Genomic DNA, 22,064 nt, shown 5'->3' with positions numbered 1-22,064 from the left:
ACTAATAGGAGACCTACACCTCCTACCATATAAGGCCTAAAATGGAGCTATCTGGATACTAGAATAGAACTATTGTTGTAAGAAAACTTGATTAATGGCAAATAATCATCCCAATTACAATTGAACTCAATGATACAAACTTCTTCCATGGTCTAAATAGTATTCTCGGCTTGACCATCGATTTGAGGATGAAAATTTCTACTAAGCTTTGATTGAGTACCAAGACCCTTTTGGAAAGACCTCCAAAATTGTTAAGTATATTGAGTACCTCGATCGATATGATAGCTAATAGAACACCATGTAGTTTAATAAACTCTCTAATGTAAAGTTGTCATGACCAAAGCTAGGCTTTAGGTGCGACATGATGATTAAAATCCTGAAGGACCCCAACCAACTCTCTTAGCATATCATACATGAGCATACATAAGGTAAATAGAAAATAAAATAAAAAAACATATCATAAATGTGAAATAAAGTCTCAATGTGAATATCTCAATAAAGGAGAAATCAATATCAAAGAACACGATAACATAGACTCCATAAACATCTAGCATGCTTCTACTAGTCTAGATGGGGGCATAAGACAAGCTCTTAAATTACCCAATGTATAAACATAATGTCATAGAAAGAAACATAAACTCATGTTTTTTATTTCCTCAAAGCATGAGGACTCATCAATCAAGTGCAAAAAATAAGTAATCCGATCTAGTCATAAATAGGAGGATAAGCATGATGATAGTCAGACCCTAAATTATAATACAATATAGGTAAAATGTATACATTAGTACATGGAATTCACCAAGTATTTGAGAATCATACATGAACAATGATAATCAAACATAAATAATATAAACATAGGATGCATGACCAATATCTTAAAACATGAGTAAAACTTGAAAACATTTGAATATCATAATCATATGGTCAATGCATCATAAACATCATGAGAGCTTATGTAATTTCATATACCTTTGTGGGATATGAACTTTAACCAACATTTAAGACTATGTGAGCTATAACATGAAATTCGATGTTACTCCTACACCAAAAAAGGAGAGGCTACTTATCAAGGTATACTCCGTGAGAACAACATAAACTTAAGCTATTTGTGGATCCACTAGCTAGGACATGAATTCAACCCTACATGGGTAACGTAGTTGGGATTAGAGATTGCTACTAGAGTTCCCTTGGGTCGCTACTTGAGCTTTCGTACCAAACCCCACTTCAAAGTCTTCTTGATTCTTAGTTAATATCCCAATGAAAATCATAAAACATAGTCATTAACATCATTAGGAAAGGAAATAATAAATACCAATCCAACATCATAAGATAATCATAAGAGTATTTCATTAACATGATTGATTCATACAAGAATGAAAAAACTTTTCAATCCTTATAAATCGGTGAGTAGGTGAGAAAACCTTTCACCATCTCTTATTATGAATGTGTGAGAATTATCTTTCACAACCATAAATACTTGCTTGAAATATCGTTGAAATATCATTCATTACTTACCATGAGTTATTCATAAGTCCTTGATAAATATTCATAAAATTCTTTATCCATCATGATCATAATTCTATAATTTTATACTTGAAAATAGATTAAGGCATGGGTCCATAAAAATAAATTAAAATCATGTAATTGAAACTTGAATCATATATAATTTAATCAATGATAATGAAATAAACCATAATTGAATTGACCCAATGAAATTTCTTAAGAATTAGGGCTAGGAGATAATCATAGAAGAAGAATTAAGAGAAAAGCCTTTGGGACTCCATTGATGGAAGGATCCATGGATGAATTCCCATATTCCTCGGTCAATTAAAGCCCTAAATATAGTGATTCAGGAGACTTGAACTTGGAATTCCTTGAAACCTTGCTTGAGGAAGAAGATGAACTTGGGAAAAGAACTTTAGAGAGATGATTTATGTTTAGGGTGAATGGGAGTGAATGAGGGATTTTGGAGGATTTAGGGTAGTTAATAGACTAGGATTTAACCCCCAAAATAGTCCAAATATATTAATGAAATAATAGAAAAAGACAAAAACACCTTAATAAAATAAATAGATAGCCACCATTCACAGATGCCCTTAACGGACTGTACACTACACCACTGACCCTGTAAGGGTCCGTGATGGGGATAGGACTTGGGTTCCTAAAGAGTGACCCTTTCACGACCCAAAAAATAAGGTCATAATGGCACACATTTTAATACCCAATGTGATGTATAAGCCTAAAAGTAAAATTCATATGAGAATCCCAAAGGGTAAGTCAGACCACAAAATAAATGAAAAGAAGGACACAAAGAAAAATATCCCAAAGCCTGGTATCATAAATGTAAATAGCAACCAATACAAAAGTCGAATCTGATATGCATCATAAGTCTCTGAATAGTAGTAAAGACTGAAAATAAAGGATAAAACTAGTGGCGATCTAGATCCCAGGATCTCACCACTAATCTAAAAGTTCAAAGTCTGCTAGAGAGATCAGTTTCCATGCGGAATACTCTAACTAGGATCTACATCAAAAAGGAACACAGATGTACAGTGAGTATAATCCATATGTACTCAGTAGGTTTGACCGACTGAGTATTAGGAATTAATCAAGCTTATATAATAAACTAAGAAATACTTCTACCTGCATACAGAAAAAGTTCTATTCCGGCATCGGTGTTGTTATTTTATATAAAACAACGCAAGTAAAATAAACATATAAGGACAGTTCAATATAACATATGATCATGATAAGCCAAGTAATCTAAATAGTAATACAATGAGATGAAGCAACAATATGGTAGTACGATGGAATCAAGGCTATCAAACAACCTGTCATATACACCTATTGAGCTAAGGCTTCAAGACAAGGACCCATGGAGGACTCACAGTCCATATACCAAATTAGAGTCTCAATATCTCATCAACTTGCCACCTAACTTGTGGTCAAGGATATAAAAAGGTGTCACATTTTCTTTCTCGAAAAGAATTTTCACATTTCTCAACTTCCCAAGATCAATGATATGATGAATGAGGATGAATGTATCACAACACATATGGCATGGAGGCAATATTCAATTCAACATGTAATATAAGGTTCAAAGTTCTCAAACCTCAACCTAAACATAATATATGCCCTCAATAGATAGTAATAGGAAGGAAATATATTGAAATAAGTGTTTACCCTTTTTAAAAATATTTCGGTAATCAAGTATGCTTAAACACCCCCAACTCAATCCCTTAAATGGGCATTACAAGTCAAATAGTATCACAGGCCTCTCACATAGGAAAATCATAAATCTCAAGCTGTCAAAGTACTAGTATAGAAAATAAGGCCCCATACTAGCATCATGATCAAATAAGTCCCTACACAAGTATCATAATAAAATTAACAGTCTCAAATTAAATTACGACTCCATTCCAAAGTCTATAACATAAGAATGAGTAATTACCCAATCACAGTCTCAAAAAAGGATAGCCAAACCTACCTCGAAGACTAAAACTTTGCATGAATGCTCTAACCAGAGCTCAACTCATGAACACCGACTTCAAAATAATTATCCACTATCAAGAATAGAAAAAGTTTATCAAAAGGAGTCTAACGATGCTTACATTGCAAGTTTTTAGAATTAGGGTAAAAATCATCCAAAAACTACATCGAAAACAAAAAGGGAAAATCTGGAATTTTATTTTAAAAACATACTCTACCATCAAGGGAAGTTTGTGGTTGAAAATACATTAAAATTGATCAAGAATCGAGTTAGAAATTATCAATTCTTTAAACTTGAAATTGGGAAGAAACCCCCCAAAAATCATTTGAAATCTTGATTTTATGATAATTTTAGAAGATAAAAATCATCCTACCAAAAAGGATCATAAAGATGATCAATAGTCGATGTAGAATATTTCTATGGATAGGTTTTATATGCCCATAGCATTTGTTTCCTGGGAAAAAGTCTCTATGCCCAAAGTAGTAGGGGGCAAACTGTGTTAAATCTATGCAACTGGAACAGATTTGCAGTAGCAAAGAAACTATGACAGTCTGCCATTGAAGCTCGATTGGAAGCTCAAGTTTTATACACCTCCAAGTCCTAGAATTGAGGGGGTTGTCGTCAAATAGTGGGGAAGGCAAAGAGCTTATCAAAAAATGTGACCAGGTGAATTTGAAAGGAGAGTTGGATAAAATGACTATGAGAAACTGTTGGGTTTGCTAGGAACTAAAGGTTTGACGATTAATTTCTTATATTTTCTTGAATGGATAGGGCTTAATGAGCCTTCATTACTCACACCTAGTGCATATACTATCATATCCCTATTACTTGGAAGGGATTGTATGAACAAGGAGTTACTAGTTATGGGAGGGATGGTATGAGCAAGGAGATGAAGATGATCGAGAGAGATTGAGTTAGGGGATTTAATTTGGCATAGTCGGTTGGGTTTGAATTAAAAGAGAGAATCTGGTAATTTTAATTAAAATTGGGTAATATAAGTTGATTTTGGGTTTTTCATTCAATTGAGGGGTATGGGTGATAAGTTTAGTAATGAAAGACTTTTAAATGACCTGATAGTATAACAAAGGATAAAGCTAACTATTAAACAAAAGTTGAGGGATAATTTTGACCTTTCTCCCAAAATAATTCAGAGTATTTTTAGGTAGAGAGCTTACTAAGTTTCTAGATAATGACTAAACTAATAAAAATAATGAACCATCTTAGTAGAAATAATTTTTAGGATCAATATATATGATTTAATTAGTTGAAATCACATAGATAACTAATGTGTATGGGGTAATGTAATGACCCTCCTGGTCATTTTTTCCTTAATACCTCCTTTTCTTCATTTAGAGCTTTCATTAGCGACCCCAAGTCCTTTATGAATTGCTGACACTGACTATTCTATTGCTTGGTCGTTCATTTGGATTTTAGGCTCGTTTCCCTATTTTGAAGCTTTTATAACTAAAAAAGTTGACTTCAGCCATAACATTAGGTAAACGATCTTAGAATGAAATTTTGATAATTTCATCAACTCCGAAATGACCAAATTAGGCTAGTAGCATAGTCATCACGAGTATTGAGGCAATCAATATGAGTTTGAGGCTGTTTGGCACTTTAACCTTTTGAAATTTGGCCTAAGGTTGACTTTGATCAACATTCTTGGAAACCGAGCTCAAATGAAAATTCCTTCAGTATGGTTAGTTTTGGAATATCGAGTTTGGTCTAAAATGAGCCTTTGTGCACTTCTCGAGGCTTCTGGTCTAATCCCTAGGCCTATTGTGGAATTTGGCTAAAAATAACACTTGGGTGTGGGATCCACTTTTGATTAAAATAACCTTGCATGAAAATTTTAAATGTTCCATTGAGTCCATAACATTGAATTTGGTGGGGTAGAGTATCTCATTTGAATATACGGGATTCGAAATGAATTTTGAGCACCCCATCGGAGACTTGGACATGACAAAACTCATTTTGCACCAGCTGTGTCTTGTGCCATCACTTAAGCGATCCCTGGTTGCTAAAGAAACAAGGGAGTCACTAAAGTGACCAGACCCCAATGGGTGGGAGTCGCTAAAGCCACTTGCCCCTCGCTTAAGAGACCTAGTGTCATGAAAGCAGTGCCACCCTCTTGAAGGGTGTCGCTTAAGCGATTTTCAAGGTCGCTTTAGCGAGACCTAAGAGTTAGTTTAAGACTAGGATTTTCAGTTATTTCCCATATGTTGAAATATCTATATATCTCTCGTTTTAAGGTGATTTTAGGTGATTCAAAGGCAAAATTGTAGGCAATTGCTAGGAGTAGGTATTGTAGACTTCACCAAGTGGTTTAGGAGTTACGTTGGAGGTAAAATTTGGTTTATACCAGCTTCCCTTAGTTGTTTTGTTCTTATTTGAGAATTTTGATGCATGTCATTTTATCCACTAATTCGAGCCCCGAATTATGTTCCATTTTGGAACATAAGTTCGAGGTAGTAATTAGGATCTTTTCATGGAGTCAATTCTAGAATTACTAGAGTGGGTTTCACAATCTCATTTTTGACTACGAAATTAGTCCATGTTCAAATTTAATAATTTTAATATCCAACTGATCATATTAACATTGTATACCTATTTGTTGGTAGCATGGCAGTATTCAGAGGTTGTTAGGAAAGGGAAAGCTCCAATTTTGTGATTTTGGAGCGCACAAGATCAGCCTACAAGTAGGATATAATTTTTTGTTCTATAGATTAAGATTGAGAATGTAATTACATGTTGATTAGTTGGAAATTGGGATTGGGTAGTATTGGATCATGCTTAGGCGTCTATATATTATGTTTTAGGTCTTTTTTGTGGTTTTATTGGGTACTAGTGAGCATGCTACTTATTTCATTGATTATTCATGCCTTGTGGTGCGTTTGTATAATTGTTCTATTGTCTATTCGAAGTATGTTCAGCCTTAGTCTTAGTGTGACTAGTGCTTTTCTTAGAAATGCATGATTCAAACCCTATAGGCGTTAGTTTTGCCCTGACACCATTTAGGCTGACTTAGATCCTTGTAGACTAGTGTAGCAGACTAAAGTCTGATAGTTGGTCCTTAGCTAGGCGATATGCTTGCTACGATGACATCCTATCCTTACTTTCTTTATTTTACGGCTTCACAAGTTTTGGTAGTGACATCTGGTTTCATTTTGCGATACAATATTGGTTTGAGGTTCTGCTTTGATAGTTTTATTAATTGTGGATGGTGATCCATGGAGTTTGGAAACTATTGATCATTGGGAGCACTTACAGTATCTATATTAGGCACTTTTGTTGGGTATTCAGATTCAAGCTTTGACCTCAATTGTATTGGCACTTTCGACGAGCATCCGATGAGAGGTCCGACCTCAGACATTCAAATCTTTATAAAGAGCATTCGGTTAGAGGTTCGACCTCAGTTACTTGATACTTGATCAGTTCTTGAATACTTCTGGAGAGCATCTGATTATACAAGTTCGACCTCCGTACTGTTAGTTTCTACTGGATTAGGTAAGGTTTTGGTTCTATATTCTCTGGTCTTGGGTTCTCAGTTAGTTTTCAGTAGTTGTAGCTATTTTGTGTACTCTTTGGGATTATGGGGTTCCAGTTGGATTTTTATTTAAACTTGGGCACAAGTGTACCTTCTAGGCTTATGGGGTCCAGTTAGGTGTAGTTTACCTATAGATTACTTAGTTAGTTCTTTATACACTCGTGTGTAGTTCCTTACTTTACTTTAGACTTCCGCTCTTGACCTTTATTCTATTCTATTCCCTTTTTTCATATAAACTTTACTTTTTAAGCTCAATTGGCCTATGATGCCTACTGGTACCTATTATTTTGGTATTCATACTACACTCTGCATCTAATTTTGTGATGCAGGATTGAGCATCAGTGGGCAGCATTGATTTGAGCTTAGAGCGATCTGATCCAGAGACGGGGGTTAGCACTTGGCGTTTTATACTATTTTGGTCTCTATCTGTGTATATATAGACTAGTCTTCTACTTTTTGAGATAGTTCTTATTTTAGTTGTCCACTTTTGGGACTTGTGCTCGTTTGTTAGTCAGTTCTATACTAGTAACTTCTAGGTTCTAGGAGGGATCAGTCGTATATAATCATTTTGGTTTATCTTCTGCTTATTTATGTTGTTTAAGATAGAATTGCTTATTCCTCTTCAGTTACTGCCCTTAAACTTATTACTAGTTATTCTGAGTTATGAGTTGTCTTATCTACGGGTGGGTTACAGTAGGTGTCATCATGACCTAAGGAATCGAGTTGTAATAAGTTGGTATCAGAGCCTTAGGTTCACCGCTCTCACATGTACATATCTAATATCTAGTAGAGTCCTACAAATCGGTGTAGAGATGTGCGTGACTTATCTTTGAGAGGCTACATGATATCGTTAGGAAAATATCCCTTTTTGTCTCGCTTTTGTGCACAGTGTGTCTTATTGGTTCCTTAAAATCTCATTTGTTTAACTCATTTACATGATGGCTCACACACGAGGCACGATGGCTGGGGATTACTGTTTATGGCTTTTCTTTCTATTGATAAGCTCAAGGTATCATACCGAGCGACCCCCTTTGATTTATTTAGGGCTACGTTGCTACTTTCACTATTGATGAGCTCAAGGTGTAATTCTGGGTGGCCCATTGGCATATTCCAAGTTATTTCCTTGGTATTGATGAGCTCGAGGGTTATCTGGGTTGCTCGTGATATTTTTTGGGATTATTATTATATCTACTAGGTCATATAGAATCAGTTTTGTACATTGTGATTTATGGCAATTATTATGGTTACTAGTTGTTGTTGAGTTAATTTGGCCTCTGTATGTCATTCTCGTACCCCAATTAAAGAAGTTGGTGAAGGAAAAGAAGATGGAAGTCTTTTCCCAAGTGGGAGATGGGATGCTATACTACCAAGGTCGGCTATGTATTTTGAATGTGGATGGTCTAAAGATTTTGATCTTGATGGAGGATCATAATTCTACATACTCCATTTATCCCGATTCGACAAAAATGTACCAAGACTTAAAAGAGTTCTATTGGTGGGGTGGAATGAAGAAGGACATATCAAGGTTTGTGTCCGAATGTCTGAATTGCCAACAAGTAAAGGCCGAACATCAAAGGTCGGGTGGCCTAGCCCAAGACATTAAAATCCCTACTTAGAAGTAGGAAGATGTGACTATGGATTTTGTAGTGAGTCTGCTTCATACCCGGAAGCGTCATGATTCGATTGAGTAATTGTTAATAGAATGACTAAGTCGGCACACTTCCTACCGATTAAGACTTTTTATAGTATCGAAGACTATACCAAATTGTATATTCGGGAGTTGGTGAGGTTGCATGGTGTGTCGTATCTATTATTTTGGATATGGTACCCAATTCGCTTCTCACTTTTGGAGATCATTTCAAAAGGGCCTCGGTACTAAGATAAAATTAAGAACCACATTCCATTCTCAAACCAATAGGTAAGCCTAAAGGACGATTCAAATACTAAAGGATATGTTAAGGGCTTGTGTGTTGGAGTTTAGAGGAAATTGGGATGACCATCTACCGCTAATCGAGCTTGCCTACAATAATAGTTATCACTCAAGTATTACAATGGCGCCGTTTGAGGCTTTTCATGGGAGATGATGTAGATCCCTGGTTGGTTGGTTTGAAGTAGGTGAGATGACCTTTTTAGACCCCAATTTGGTACTTGATGCTTTAGAGAAGGTTAAGATCATTAGAGAAAGGTTGAAGATGACACAAAGTCGTCAAAAGTCCTATTTCGAACTAGAAGAAAGGATCTTGAGTTTAATGTGGACGATTGGGTGTATCTGAAGGATTCAAACATGAAAGGTGTGGTTAGGTTTAGTAAGAAAGGAAAATTGAGCCCTAGGTATGTAGGGCTTTATAGAATTGTGAGACGTGTTAGCAAGGTTGCATATGAGTTGGAGTTTCCATTGGAAATAGTCATGGTTCATCTGGTGTTCCATGTGTCTATGTTGAGACAAAGTGTGGGCAATCCTAATTCCATTGTTCCTTTCGGAGTAGTGAATGTTGAAGAAAACTTGACCTATGAAGAAGTTAAGAAATTTTGGACCGGCAAGCTAAGAGATTGAGGAACAAAGAAGTAGCATCTGTTAAAGTCTTTTGGAGGAATCAACAAGTTGAAAGTGCTACATGGGAAGCAGAAGTGGATATTATTAAGTAATACCCTCACTTTTTTCCCTCTACCCAAACCTAAGGTATTAAGTTGTCCTTTCTCAATTACTTGGAATCCTTACATTTCAACTTTTCTTGTCATATGCATATAAAATTATGAAATATGGTTCGAACAATGTTTTAAATGGCACTATTGCATAAATAATGGGTTATTGGTTTACACTCTACTCTACTCAAGTTAAGTCTTGTATCATTCAAAGACGAATATTCCCAAGGAGGAGAGAATGTAACACCCCCTAAAATTATTGTATATGGTGTACCAATTTTCGACGAAAATGATACTGCTTCTATATTTTGGGTTTTAACTTTTTATAGGATGGTCTAAATAGGTGATTCAAATTTCTAAATAACCCCAACATCATTACCTACAACCTTTGTGAAGACCATAGCGTAGGTTTCAGAGGCTAAGTAGGTCAAATAAATTAATCTTTCTAAGACCTGGTGTTGTGACGAAATAAAGTGTTTGTAGAAGAAAAAAATTATATCTCACTATAGAATGATCCCATTCAGTTGATTCTTGAATGAAATTAAAGGATACTCTTAGAGATAAAATTAATATGAGACATCAAATCCTAATTAGGAAGTATCTTGTTAAAACAGAGCTCTGAAAAAGGGTATTCCGTAAAGAGAAGATTCATTTTACCAACCATGAAAGATCTAGATGCATTTGACATCACCCATTACATCAATAGTCCTCAATTTGACATAACAATCCTCTATTAACTTTTTATATTTTTCTTTATAATTATTCTAATTATTGTTAGGTCCCTCCTTCACACCTATAAATACTCATCTTATTTCATCATTTTGTTCATCAAGCCTTCTCAAGCAACTCTTCTCCCTATACACTTCTTTACTCATTCTCAAAATATAGTTTTAATTCTTAGTAGTGTAGAAATACTATTTCGATAATTCATATACTCTGTGTAGTACACAAAAAGCTCTGGTGAGGAGAAAAGGCTAGCATTCAAGAGTTTTTATTAAGTCCTTTAATTCTGAGTAAAGCTTCGGATTTCAGGTATGTAAGGCTTCAATGAGAGTAGTTCTTCCACACTCATGCCTAAAGTATTATGATTATATGATATATTATGTTTATTTATCCAATTCTTTTCAAGCTTTACTCTAAGGTATGTGGGTTTTTATCCATGGATACTTCCACCCATGTAGTCCAAAATGTTTTCAACTAAATCTCTTGATTTCCAGTAATATTTTCTTTTGGATAATTCTTATTTCTACATAATAGCATGGATCATGGTTAAACTAATGATTGTTGGTCTATTTTGATGCAAAATGATTTCATATGTATGAATTGATGGTTTGCAAGTAATTTCTCAATTTATCTCTTTAAAGGTTCTTGAAATTTATGATGGATTGTTTAAAGCATGAATTTTAATTAATGGATATCAAAGTATTTATGCATAATTTCATTTACATAAATGTTTGAAAGTTGAAGTGATTTAAACCCACCTAGTTTTACTATATTTTTAATGAAGTTTGACTTGAAAGCTTTGACTCCGCATAAATATTTATGAAAGCAATGTCTATGATCAAAAGGGAGTCTTATAAAATAAAAGAATGATGAAATGCTATGAATGATGGATTCTTTATGCTATAAGGACAATTCTTGCATATTTTGAATCACTAAAGGTTTTACAGAGCTATTCCACCGAATGTGATGTTTTGAATATCAAGCTATACGCTATGACTATTTTGAAGTATTAAACTATTCTGTGGGATTGACTTAGCACCAAATAGGGTATTGAGGTGGGATTCAGTAAGGGAATCCTAGTAGCAACCCCTTGTCTCATTAACTATGTGCCAACATAGGAGCCCTTTTAGGCTTAGGCTAATGGATCCATGAAAGTCCTTAAAGTTAAAGTTAAAGAATGAATGTAAGGTTGATGGAGTTCTACCTTAGGCAAGTAGACTCCTCGGCCAACGTAGGGGGTTATGTTGGATTCCACATAATAGCTCGCATGGTCGTAAATATCGGTTATAGTCAACTTTTCACAAATAAATATTTCAAATGCTAAATACATGATTACTCATGCCTGTATATATCAATATATGTATGATTTAAATGATATCTATTTGATTACTCATGCATGCACTCATTTATGTACTTTATCTTGCAAATGTCCTAAATGTTTTACTTTGTAATGCATGCCTACATACTTAGTACATTTAAAGTACTAACACATACTATTTTGCCTACATGATATCACCATGTAGGGACCGGTGCTCCTCCTCGTTCTCCTTCACGTGGCTAGTTGAGATTTCATTTGAAGGCTACTATTGGTGAGTTCCAATGTTTCGGGAACAATACTCATTTATCTTTCTAGCTTATGATATGTTGAGACCTTTAAACACTTACTGTGGCATTTCTTTCTATTATGATTGAGGGTGAGGTAGGGACTTGTCTTAGCCTCATTAAATCTAAAAGCTAGAGGTATTGTTGGACATATATAAGTAGAAGATTTACTATTATGGTTTCCGCTTGTTTATTTATTGTTATTACCTTTGAAAGGCTAAAAGAATGCTAAGAGTCTTGTTTGAGACACTTTCGGGTTTCTCATTCGCCGTGTCACGTCTAGGCCCTAGGCTTGGATCGTGACAAGTTGTTTGCTGACTTTAAATGGGACTAAGATCTTCTTGACTATGTTAGAGAGAAGATAATATCCTAGTGCCATGGATTGTATAAGGGCAAAGAGGATTATGGTAATAATGTGTTTAGAGAAAAAATATTTTGTCTCTTGAGATCATCTAGAACAAGGGATTCATGAATGTTTATGACTGCAACATACCATTTTTTAAAGATTGTTAGTTTTTGCCCTTAATACAACCTATGTTGGAGTTGTTGTCATGATCCGAACTAGGGCTAAGTCATGACATGGCAATCGGGATGTGAGGTACCCAAACTAAGCCATCTTAGGATACATCGCATACATAAGGTAAACAAACATAGTAATACAAGCGAAAGTAAAAGCTCAAGGGAAAGGGTCTAAGAGATAGAAATACTCAAATCAACATCTGAATAGACTACATCAAAACATTGGACTACATCGATGAAGTGAGGACTCACCAACTCTTTGATATCTAAGCAACTCTAGCCACAAATAGGATGGTCATGAGTATCGTCCGTTCCTACATTATGAGACAATATAGATAAAATATGTGTTAGTATATAGAAGGACTTAGTATGTGAGATATGCATAAACAAGTAAAGGAACGTGAATAATATGCCATAAGATGCATGACCAATCATAATGAACATGAGTAATGCTTAAAAGCAATTGAAAATATATGAAAACTCAAGGTCAATGCATATCATAAAACTTTATCATATAATTCGTAGTTTAACTTTCAACTTGTGTGGGATAAGAACTTTAACTGACATCTTAGACCATGCAAGCTATAATATGGAATCTGATGGAACCCTCATCGAGAAGGGGGAGGCAGCCTTGTCAGGGTATACTTTGTCATGGTACTCAAATCAAGTCAATTGTTCTATGTGTGGATCCACTAGCTAGGCCATGAAGGCAATCCTACGTGGACAACGTAGTTTGGGACTTTAGGTTGCTACTAGGATTTCCTTGGGTAATTAACTGCATTACCGGACCAAACCCCACCTAAAAGTCCTCTCGGTGCTTAGTCAATATCCCAAGGGAAACTAATAAAACATGATCATAACATAATAGACAAAAATAGTAACTGCCTATCAATCCATCATTATAAAATATATTTAGGAGTAGCTCATTAACTTTAATGATTCATAAGAATCCATAACTTCGATGAGAATTGTACTTATCACCAACTTTAATATGAATGTGAGAAAATTGGACTTATCACACTATAATAACTTTCTTTTATCATGAATTGGTCATCATTATAATCATCATTAAAATCATAATCTTAACTTTAAATCATGAAAACTTTTCTTGAAAATCATTGAAGTCATAATCAACTCATAAAAATCATCTATGAACCTTAAAATCATAATTGAGATAGTTTTATGCATGGGCATTCATATTTCAATTTAAAAACATGCAATCCATGTAAATAAATTAAAACGAAATTGAAATAGCACAATGCAATTCATCTAAACTAGGGTTCATAATTAATTGAAAATTGAAGGAAACATAGAGGAAAACTTTGGCACTCCAGGGTGAAAGAAACTCATGGATCAATCCCCACATACATTGATTGAATTCACTAAGAATGGGAGAATAAACCTTGAAAAAATCTGAAACCCTAGCTTGAAGCTTAAAGAATAATTCCCCAGAGAATTGAGTTCCTTGCCTTGGAGAATTTTAGAAGAATGATTTAGGAAGAGGGAAATTTAAAATAATTGGGTAGCTATAGGCTTGAACTTAGCCATAATTGTGTCTAGGTTTATTGAACCAAACTTAGAAAATGATAAAATTACACTTCATAAGGGATTTTGACCCTCGACTCTGCGAGTCGTAGAAATGATGACGGGTTGTCAAGACAACTTATCTCGTAGGTATGAGAAAAGGATTAAATTTCAAGTTTCTGAAGTTTGCAAATGAGTCATTTCTACGGCTCATCTTCATGAAGACGAATCGTCATTTGGACTCGTTCTGCAGGTTCCAAAACCTGCAAACTTTAAAGGTCTCTGAACTTTAATTATGAGTCATTTCTACGACTCGTAACAACTTCTATGAATCGTTTTGTCAAGTCGTAGGCGCGACTTTGAGGAAATTCTGAAAGATGGCCTTTGAACTCTACCTACGAGTTGTGTTTATGACTCGTCTAGAGAATTATAAGTCATAAACCTAAGTCGTAGGACCTTCCTTTGAGGTTGGTCATAATCAACTACCAAGGTGCCCTCTACGACTCGTCCCTACGAGTCATAGGACTATCTACGAGTCGTGGAATGACTCATAAAGTTGAAGTCAATTAAAATTTTAAAGATTTCTTTTGGATTCCAACTCTCCGACTTTTGGGTTCTTACAATACCTCCTCTCTTGGGAAATTCATCCCCGAATGAGATTAACTTATTATAAAAAGGACACGAAAAGAGGATTAACAACCCAACATTATAATAATGACACCTCATAATGCATGAAACATGAAACTTCAAACTTTAACATGAAACATGACTTTAAAATCAACTTTTATAAACATGTATGCATATGAATAACATAGGAGGAGCTGAACACATAAGAGTTCAATTAGCTTGAATAAGAACAACTTACTACATTAGACTTGAGTAGAGGGAAAGAGGTACGGGTATCATTTTATCATATCCGCCTCCACTTCCCAAGTAGCACTCTCTACTTGTTGATTCCTCCATAATACTTTGATGGACACAACTTCTTTGTTCCTTATCTTCTTAACTTCCTGGTCTATGATTTCTATCGGAACCTCCTTATAAGTCAAGTTCTCTTCGACACTTACATCTTCCAATGGTAAAATGGAATTCGGATCACCCACAAACTTCCTCAACACAGACATATGAAACACCGGGTGAACCATATCTAACTCAAATGGCAAATCCAACTCATAAGCCACTTTGCCAACATGTCTCAATATCTTATATGGTACAACATATCTAGGACTTAATTTCCCTTTCTTACCAAAATGCATTACACCCTTCATAGGCGAAACCTTCAAATAGATCCAATCATCCACCTCAAATTCAAGGTCTCTTTTCCAAACATTGGAATAGAACTTTTGATGACTTTGAGACGCATTCTAAGAGTCTCTCCTTTAAGAGTCTTACCTTTTCTATAGAAGCTATTACCAAAGCTGGACCAATCAAGGCGATCTCACCTATTTCAAACCATCCCACTGAGGATCTACATCTTCTACCATACAATGCTTCAAAATGAGCCATTTAGATGCTAGAGTGATAACTATTATTATAGGCAAACTCAATCAATGGCAAATGTTTATCCCAACTCCTTTTAAAATCAATCACACACGCCCTCAACACATCCTCTAAAGTTTGGATCATTTTTTCAGCTTGACATCGATTTGAGAATGGAAAGCAGTACTTAACTTAACCTTTGTACTGAGACCCTTTTGAAATGACTTCCAAAAGTGTGAAGTGAATTGAGTACCTCAATCCAATATAATGGACAAGGGAACACCATGAAGTCTTACCAATTCATGAACATACAACTTAGCATAGTCTTTAGCACCATAAGAAGTCTTAACCAGTAGAAAATGAGTCGACTTAGTCATTCGATCTACTACAACCCAAATGAAATCATATTGCTTCTTAGTACGAGGCAAACCTGTTACAAAGTCCATATTCACATATTTCCACTTTCAAGTAGGAATTTCAATGTCTTGGGATAGAACTCCTAGTCTTTGGTGCTCAACTTTAACTTTTTATCTATTAGGATACTTAGCCACAATTTCTGCTATGTCCTTCCTCATACCATTCCACCAATAAACTTCCCTCAAATCACGGTATATCTTGGTGGAACCCAGATGAATCAAATATTGGGAACTATGAGCTTTATTCAATATCAACTCTCTTAAACCATCAACACTAGACACACACAATGGACCTTGATAACGAAGCACACTATCTCCCCTTGGGAGAAAGCGTCAATGACTTTTTCGGCAACTGACTTTTTTAACTCAACCAACACCGAATCATGGTCTTGTTTGGCCTTAACATTCACCACAAGAGATGATTTTGAACCATTATGAACAAGAATACCTCCATCATTGGAGTCAACTAATCGCACACCTAAACGTGCCAACATATGAACATCCTTAAACAATTCCTTCTTTTCTTCCTCAACATGTTCAACACTACTCATGGAAAATCTACTTAGTGCATCAATAACCACAATTGCTTTGCCCGGATGGTATAACACCTTTATGTCATAGTCCTTCAATAATTCAAGTCATCTCCTTAGCCAAAGGTTCAAGTCCTTTTGCTTAAACACATATTGTAAACTCTTATGGTCGGTGAATACATCCACATGGACACTATAAAGATTGTGTCTCCAAATCTTCAAAGCAAACACAACCGCCGCAAGTTCCAAGTCATGGATTGGATAATTTCTTTCATGCACCTTAAGTTGCTTAGATGCATAGTTATTACCTTACCATGTTGCATCAAAATACAACCAAGACCAACCCTTGAAGCATCACAATACATAAAAAACCATTGGGGCTCTTCATGTAAAGTCAAAATAGGAGTGGTAGTGAGATGATTTTTCAACTCTTGGAAACTCTTCTCACAAGCTTCCGACCATTGAGACTTTACCGTCTTTTGAGTCAACTTAGTTAAAGGTGATGAGATCGATGAAAACCCTTCTACAAATCTTCTATAATATCCGACTAGGCCCAAGAAACTACTAATATCCAAAGAGGACAACGGTCTAGGACAATTCTTCACCACCTTGGTTTTCTTAGGATCAACCATAATTCCTTCACTGAACACAATATGACCAAGAAAAGCTACCTCTCTTAGCCAAAACTCACATTTATTGAACTTGGCAAATAATTGTTTGTCCTTAGAGTTTGAAACACAATCCTCGAGTGATTAGCATACTCCTACTCATTTTGAGAGTAAACAAAAATGTCATCAATGAACACAATTACAAACATGTCCAAATATTGCTTGAATACCCTATTCATCAAAATGCATGAATGCCATAGGGGCATTGGTCAAACAGAACGACAGAAACTAAGAACTCATAATGCATATACCTTGTTCGAAATGTTTTTTTGGGAATATTACTCTCTCTCACCCTATAACCGGAACGGAGATTAATCTTAGAGAAATAACTTGCCCTGGTCAAACAAATTATCTATCCTCAGAATTGGGTATTTATTCTTAATGGTTACTTTGTTTAATTGTTGGTAGTCAATGCACATACATAGCGAACCATCCTAATTTCTAACAAACACAACAAGAGCATCCCATGGGGATATACTTAGTCTAATGAAACGTTTGTCTACTAAGTCTTTCAATTGATCTTTTAAATCTTTTAACTCCGCTAGAGTCATTCGGTAAGGAGGTATAAAAGTGGGTTGAGTACTCAGAAGAAGATCTATAACAAAATTCAATTTTTCTTTCGGGAGAAACACCGAGTAGATCATCGGAAAATACATCCGAAAATTCATTAACTATAGAGACTGATTCTAGAGTAGGAGCTTCAGAACCTTCATCCCTAACCCTCACAGGATTATAGATGCAACCCTTAGAAATAAATTTCCAAGATTTAAGGCATGAAATGAATTGACCTTTGAACACAAATTTACTACCCTTCCATTCTAGGATCGGCTCATTAGGAAATTGAAACTTAACCACTCGGGTCCTTCAATCAATAGAAGCATAACATGTATATAGCCAATCCATACCAAAGATAACATCAAAATCAATCATCTCAAGCTCAACTAGATCACATAGAGTAACTCTATGGAAAATCAAAATCAGACAACTTCTATAGACTCTTTTACCCTTAACCGACTCACCTACGGGAGTTTGAACGGAAAAAGGCTCTAACAATGTTTTGGGGCTAACATCAAATTTCATGGCCATATAAAGGGAAAAAAGACAAATTTGCCCTGGATCAAGTAAGACATAAACATCATAGTGAAAGATTTGTAACATACCGGTAACAACATCGGGAGTCTTATCCACCTCTTACCTACCATGAAGAGCATAAAACCAATTATTGTGTTGACCACCTTTTGGTTGCACTTGAGCATCTTGTACAACTTGGCCTCCATGAGAAACTTGGCCTTGAGGACGACCATCTTTGACCTTGTATTCCTTAGCATGATGATCCAGCTTACCACATCGATAACAAACATTCAAACCCGCTAAACGCTTACCCTTGTGGTTCTTACCACACTTCTTGCATGCAGGAGTAACTTGGCCAATAGGAGCACCTCCTTGAGGCTTAGGGTTGGTCACTCTATCTTTGTCAAACCTTGGAGTAGTAGCATTTGAAGATCCTTGGTCGGAGTACCTTTGGCCAAAATAAGGACATCCACTACCTTCAGATTTATCATGAGAGAAATCACCACCATCGGTCCTTGGCCTCCCTAGTTTTCTCCTTTAGATTTTCACTCTTTATTTGCTCTGCAGAGGTCATAAGTCTAGAGATGTCTATATCCCGAATCAACGTAGCCATCTTACACTCCTTTGAGAAAATAGCCGCTACACCCGACACAAACATGCTCATACGAGCTCTTGAGTCGGCAACCATAAATGGAGCATACTTTGACAATTGAGTAAACTTGAGGGCATACTCCCTCAAACTCATACCACTTTGCTTAAGGTTAATGAATTATTGCATCTTGGCCTTCCCCAACTCCAATGGGAATAAGCGATTAAGAAACACTCCTTTGAACTCATCCCAAGTCATGGGATATGCCTCTCTAGGCCTCTCACTCTTCTATTGATCAAACCAAATTTGAGCAACATCCTTCAATTGATACGTAGCCAACTCCACCCTCTCAACTGCGCTAATCATCATGACGTCCACAATCCTTTTGATGTTATCAACAAACTCTTGTGGATCATCTTCCACCTTAGAGCCCCAAAACTCCGAAGGATTCATCCTCATGAAATCATGAACTCTTGTTGCCGCCATACCCATATTTGGGTTCACGAGAGTAACCATTTTATGGTTAACTTGGGCCATAACGGCTTATACAAGTGCTTGGTAGGCTGCTCGGAAATCGGCATTAGAGACTTGGTCATTCAAAGTTTCATTCGGAGCTTGTTGCTCCTCTTCAACCACATTCCTTCTAGAGGGTATCTTTGGGGAGGCATTTTCTAAAAATCACAAAGAACAAGCGTTAGAGGGAAAAACCTAACCACTCTATCGCACGACATAAATCATGAAAGAATTGAGACTTTTCTAAGATGTTTCATAGCCTCATATTCATGGATGTGGCGTGTTTCACACCAATGAATAAAACTCTACTTAATACGGCATGTTAGACTTCCTAGGAATCTTCTAAACCTTGTGCTATGATATCAAGTTTGTCACGAATTGAACTAGGTCCAATCCATGACATGGCGATCGGGATGCGAGGGACCCCAACCAAGACATCTTAGCATACATCGCATACATAAGGTAAAGAAACATAGTAATATAAGGGGACGTAAAACTTCAAGGGAAAGGGTCTAAGGGATAGAAATGCTCAAATTAACGTCCGAATGAACTACATCAAAACATCGTCTAAACATGCCTCTATTCTAGTAGGGCTTAGAACAAGCTCCTAGCTCACCTAAAATAATAGAAGAAAGTCAATGAAACAATTGTGGAATGAAAGTCATGTCCTCGATGAATTGAGGACTCACCAACTCTTTGAGCAACTCTAGCCATGAATACGATGGTCGTGAGTATCGTTCAACCCTACATTATGAGACAAATGACCCTTTTGTTACTGTAACATATGAATTGTCTGTTGTAATATATGACCCTTCTGTTGCTGTAACACATGGGTTACCTATGGTAACATATGACCATCCTGTGGGAATTTCTACCAACATATGAGTCATCTGTTGCAACATATGACCTTTCGTCCCCCAAAATTAGGGTTTTTGGGGTTTCTCAATTTTCTTTCATAAACAAGAAAACACAAACCCATTAATTCCATTATTCATTTTTCTCAATTGCAGAACGAGTTCAACAGTGTTTTTGTTCATAAAATCATAAAGTTCCAAAATAAAAAGTGACTTACGGCCAGCGACAACGAGACAAGGTTGTTGGTTGAAGAAGAGGTATTTTTTGAGTGTTTGGACAGAGTGACGACGACGACGAGACAAGATTGTTGGTTACACAGGAGGCGAAACGAGGTTTTTAGTTGCAGAGGAAGAGTTTAAAAGTTTGAATGATTTTTATTTTTTAAATGGGTATATTTTATTAAATGGGGTAGTTGAAGAATGGGGTGTCTTTGAATTTTAAAAAGATTAGAAGTTTTGATATTATTCATTTAGTTCCAACTTAATTTACTTAAGTTTTAAAGTGACTTTGACCCTTTTCTCGATCAAAGTGTCACTAATATTAAATAAAAAAATTACCACGGAGAATACTTTTTAATAAATGATTACTGATTTTAGCGATACTTTTTTATTTATTATTATTTATAGTAATGTATATCTTCTATGTATTAAAAATGAATTATGCATGCAATATAAATGGATTATAAGTGTTTTAAAATATAGGAAAAAGGCTCAAATATGCCATTGAACTTTCAGAAAAGGCTCATTTATGCCCTCTATTAAAAGTTTGGCTCATTTATACCATTTCCATTTGAGAAAAAGTTCATTTATGCCATTATTTTTTAACTCCAATTTTGCAAATTCACCAAACAACTTTTAACACTTTTCAATATACTCATTTTGCTTCTTCTTCTTCAAAACTACCAAAAACACATGAAAAACACCAAGAACTACAAATTTTCAACTTCTTCAATTTTTCATGAAATCACCTCAAATTTCAAGAGTATCGTACCTCCGAGCTAAATACCAAAATCTAATATCTTTTGAGCTCCTCTACAACAACAACAACAACTACCTAGTGAAATCCACAACGTGGGGTCTGAGATTCAACCTCCTTTAATGGTAGAATTTTCTCCACAACTCTAAATCACTTGAAATTTTGAACGTAAACTCAAAAAAATTAGGGAACAAGGATCGAATGTCAAAAACAACAACAAAAATACGAATCAAAATAGAGTTTTGAAATTTTGAGTCTACCATTAAAAGATGTTGAAGTTTTGTTATTTTTAAAAAAATTAAGTGTGTCTTGTTGAGTTAGGTTAAATTCAAGCTCAAAAGATATTGAGTCTTGATATCTAGCTCGGAGAGACGCTACTATTGAATTTTGAGGTGATTTCGTGAAAAATTGGAGAAGTTGAAAATTTGTAGTTCTTGGTGTTCTTCATGTGTTTTTGGTAGTTTTGAAGAAGAAGAAGCAAAATGAGTATATTTTATCCAAAACTCCAAATGAAAAGTATTAAAAGTTGTTTGGGCAGTTTTGCAAAATCGAAATTAAAAAATAATGGCATAAATAAACCTTTTCTCAAACAACAATGACACAGATGAGCCCAATTTTTAACGGATGACATAAATGAGTTTTTTCTGAAAATTTGATGACATATTTGAGCTTTTTTCCTAAAATATATTATACTTGTTTGGTAAGAAATTTACATAATATATTATAACTGTATTAAAGTGTGTGATAAATATATTATTCATGAATACAACTTGTATTATATGAGTTTTATAAATTATTTTCGCTAATATATATTAAAATTATATTAAAACTATATTATAAATATATTATAAGTGTCAACTAAAAAATATTATTGCCTAAATGATAAATATTTTGTTAATATACAATCTTTATGTAAGTTT

The sequence above is a fragment of the Solanum dulcamara genome, chromosome 12 (assembly GCF_947179165.1).
Source record: "Solanum dulcamara chromosome 12, daSolDulc1.2, whole genome shotgun sequence".
NCBI classification, from domain to species: Eukaryota; Viridiplantae; Streptophyta; class Magnoliopsida; order Solanales; family Solanaceae; genus Solanum; species Solanum dulcamara.
Note: the sequence above shows the minus strand (reverse complement) of the source record.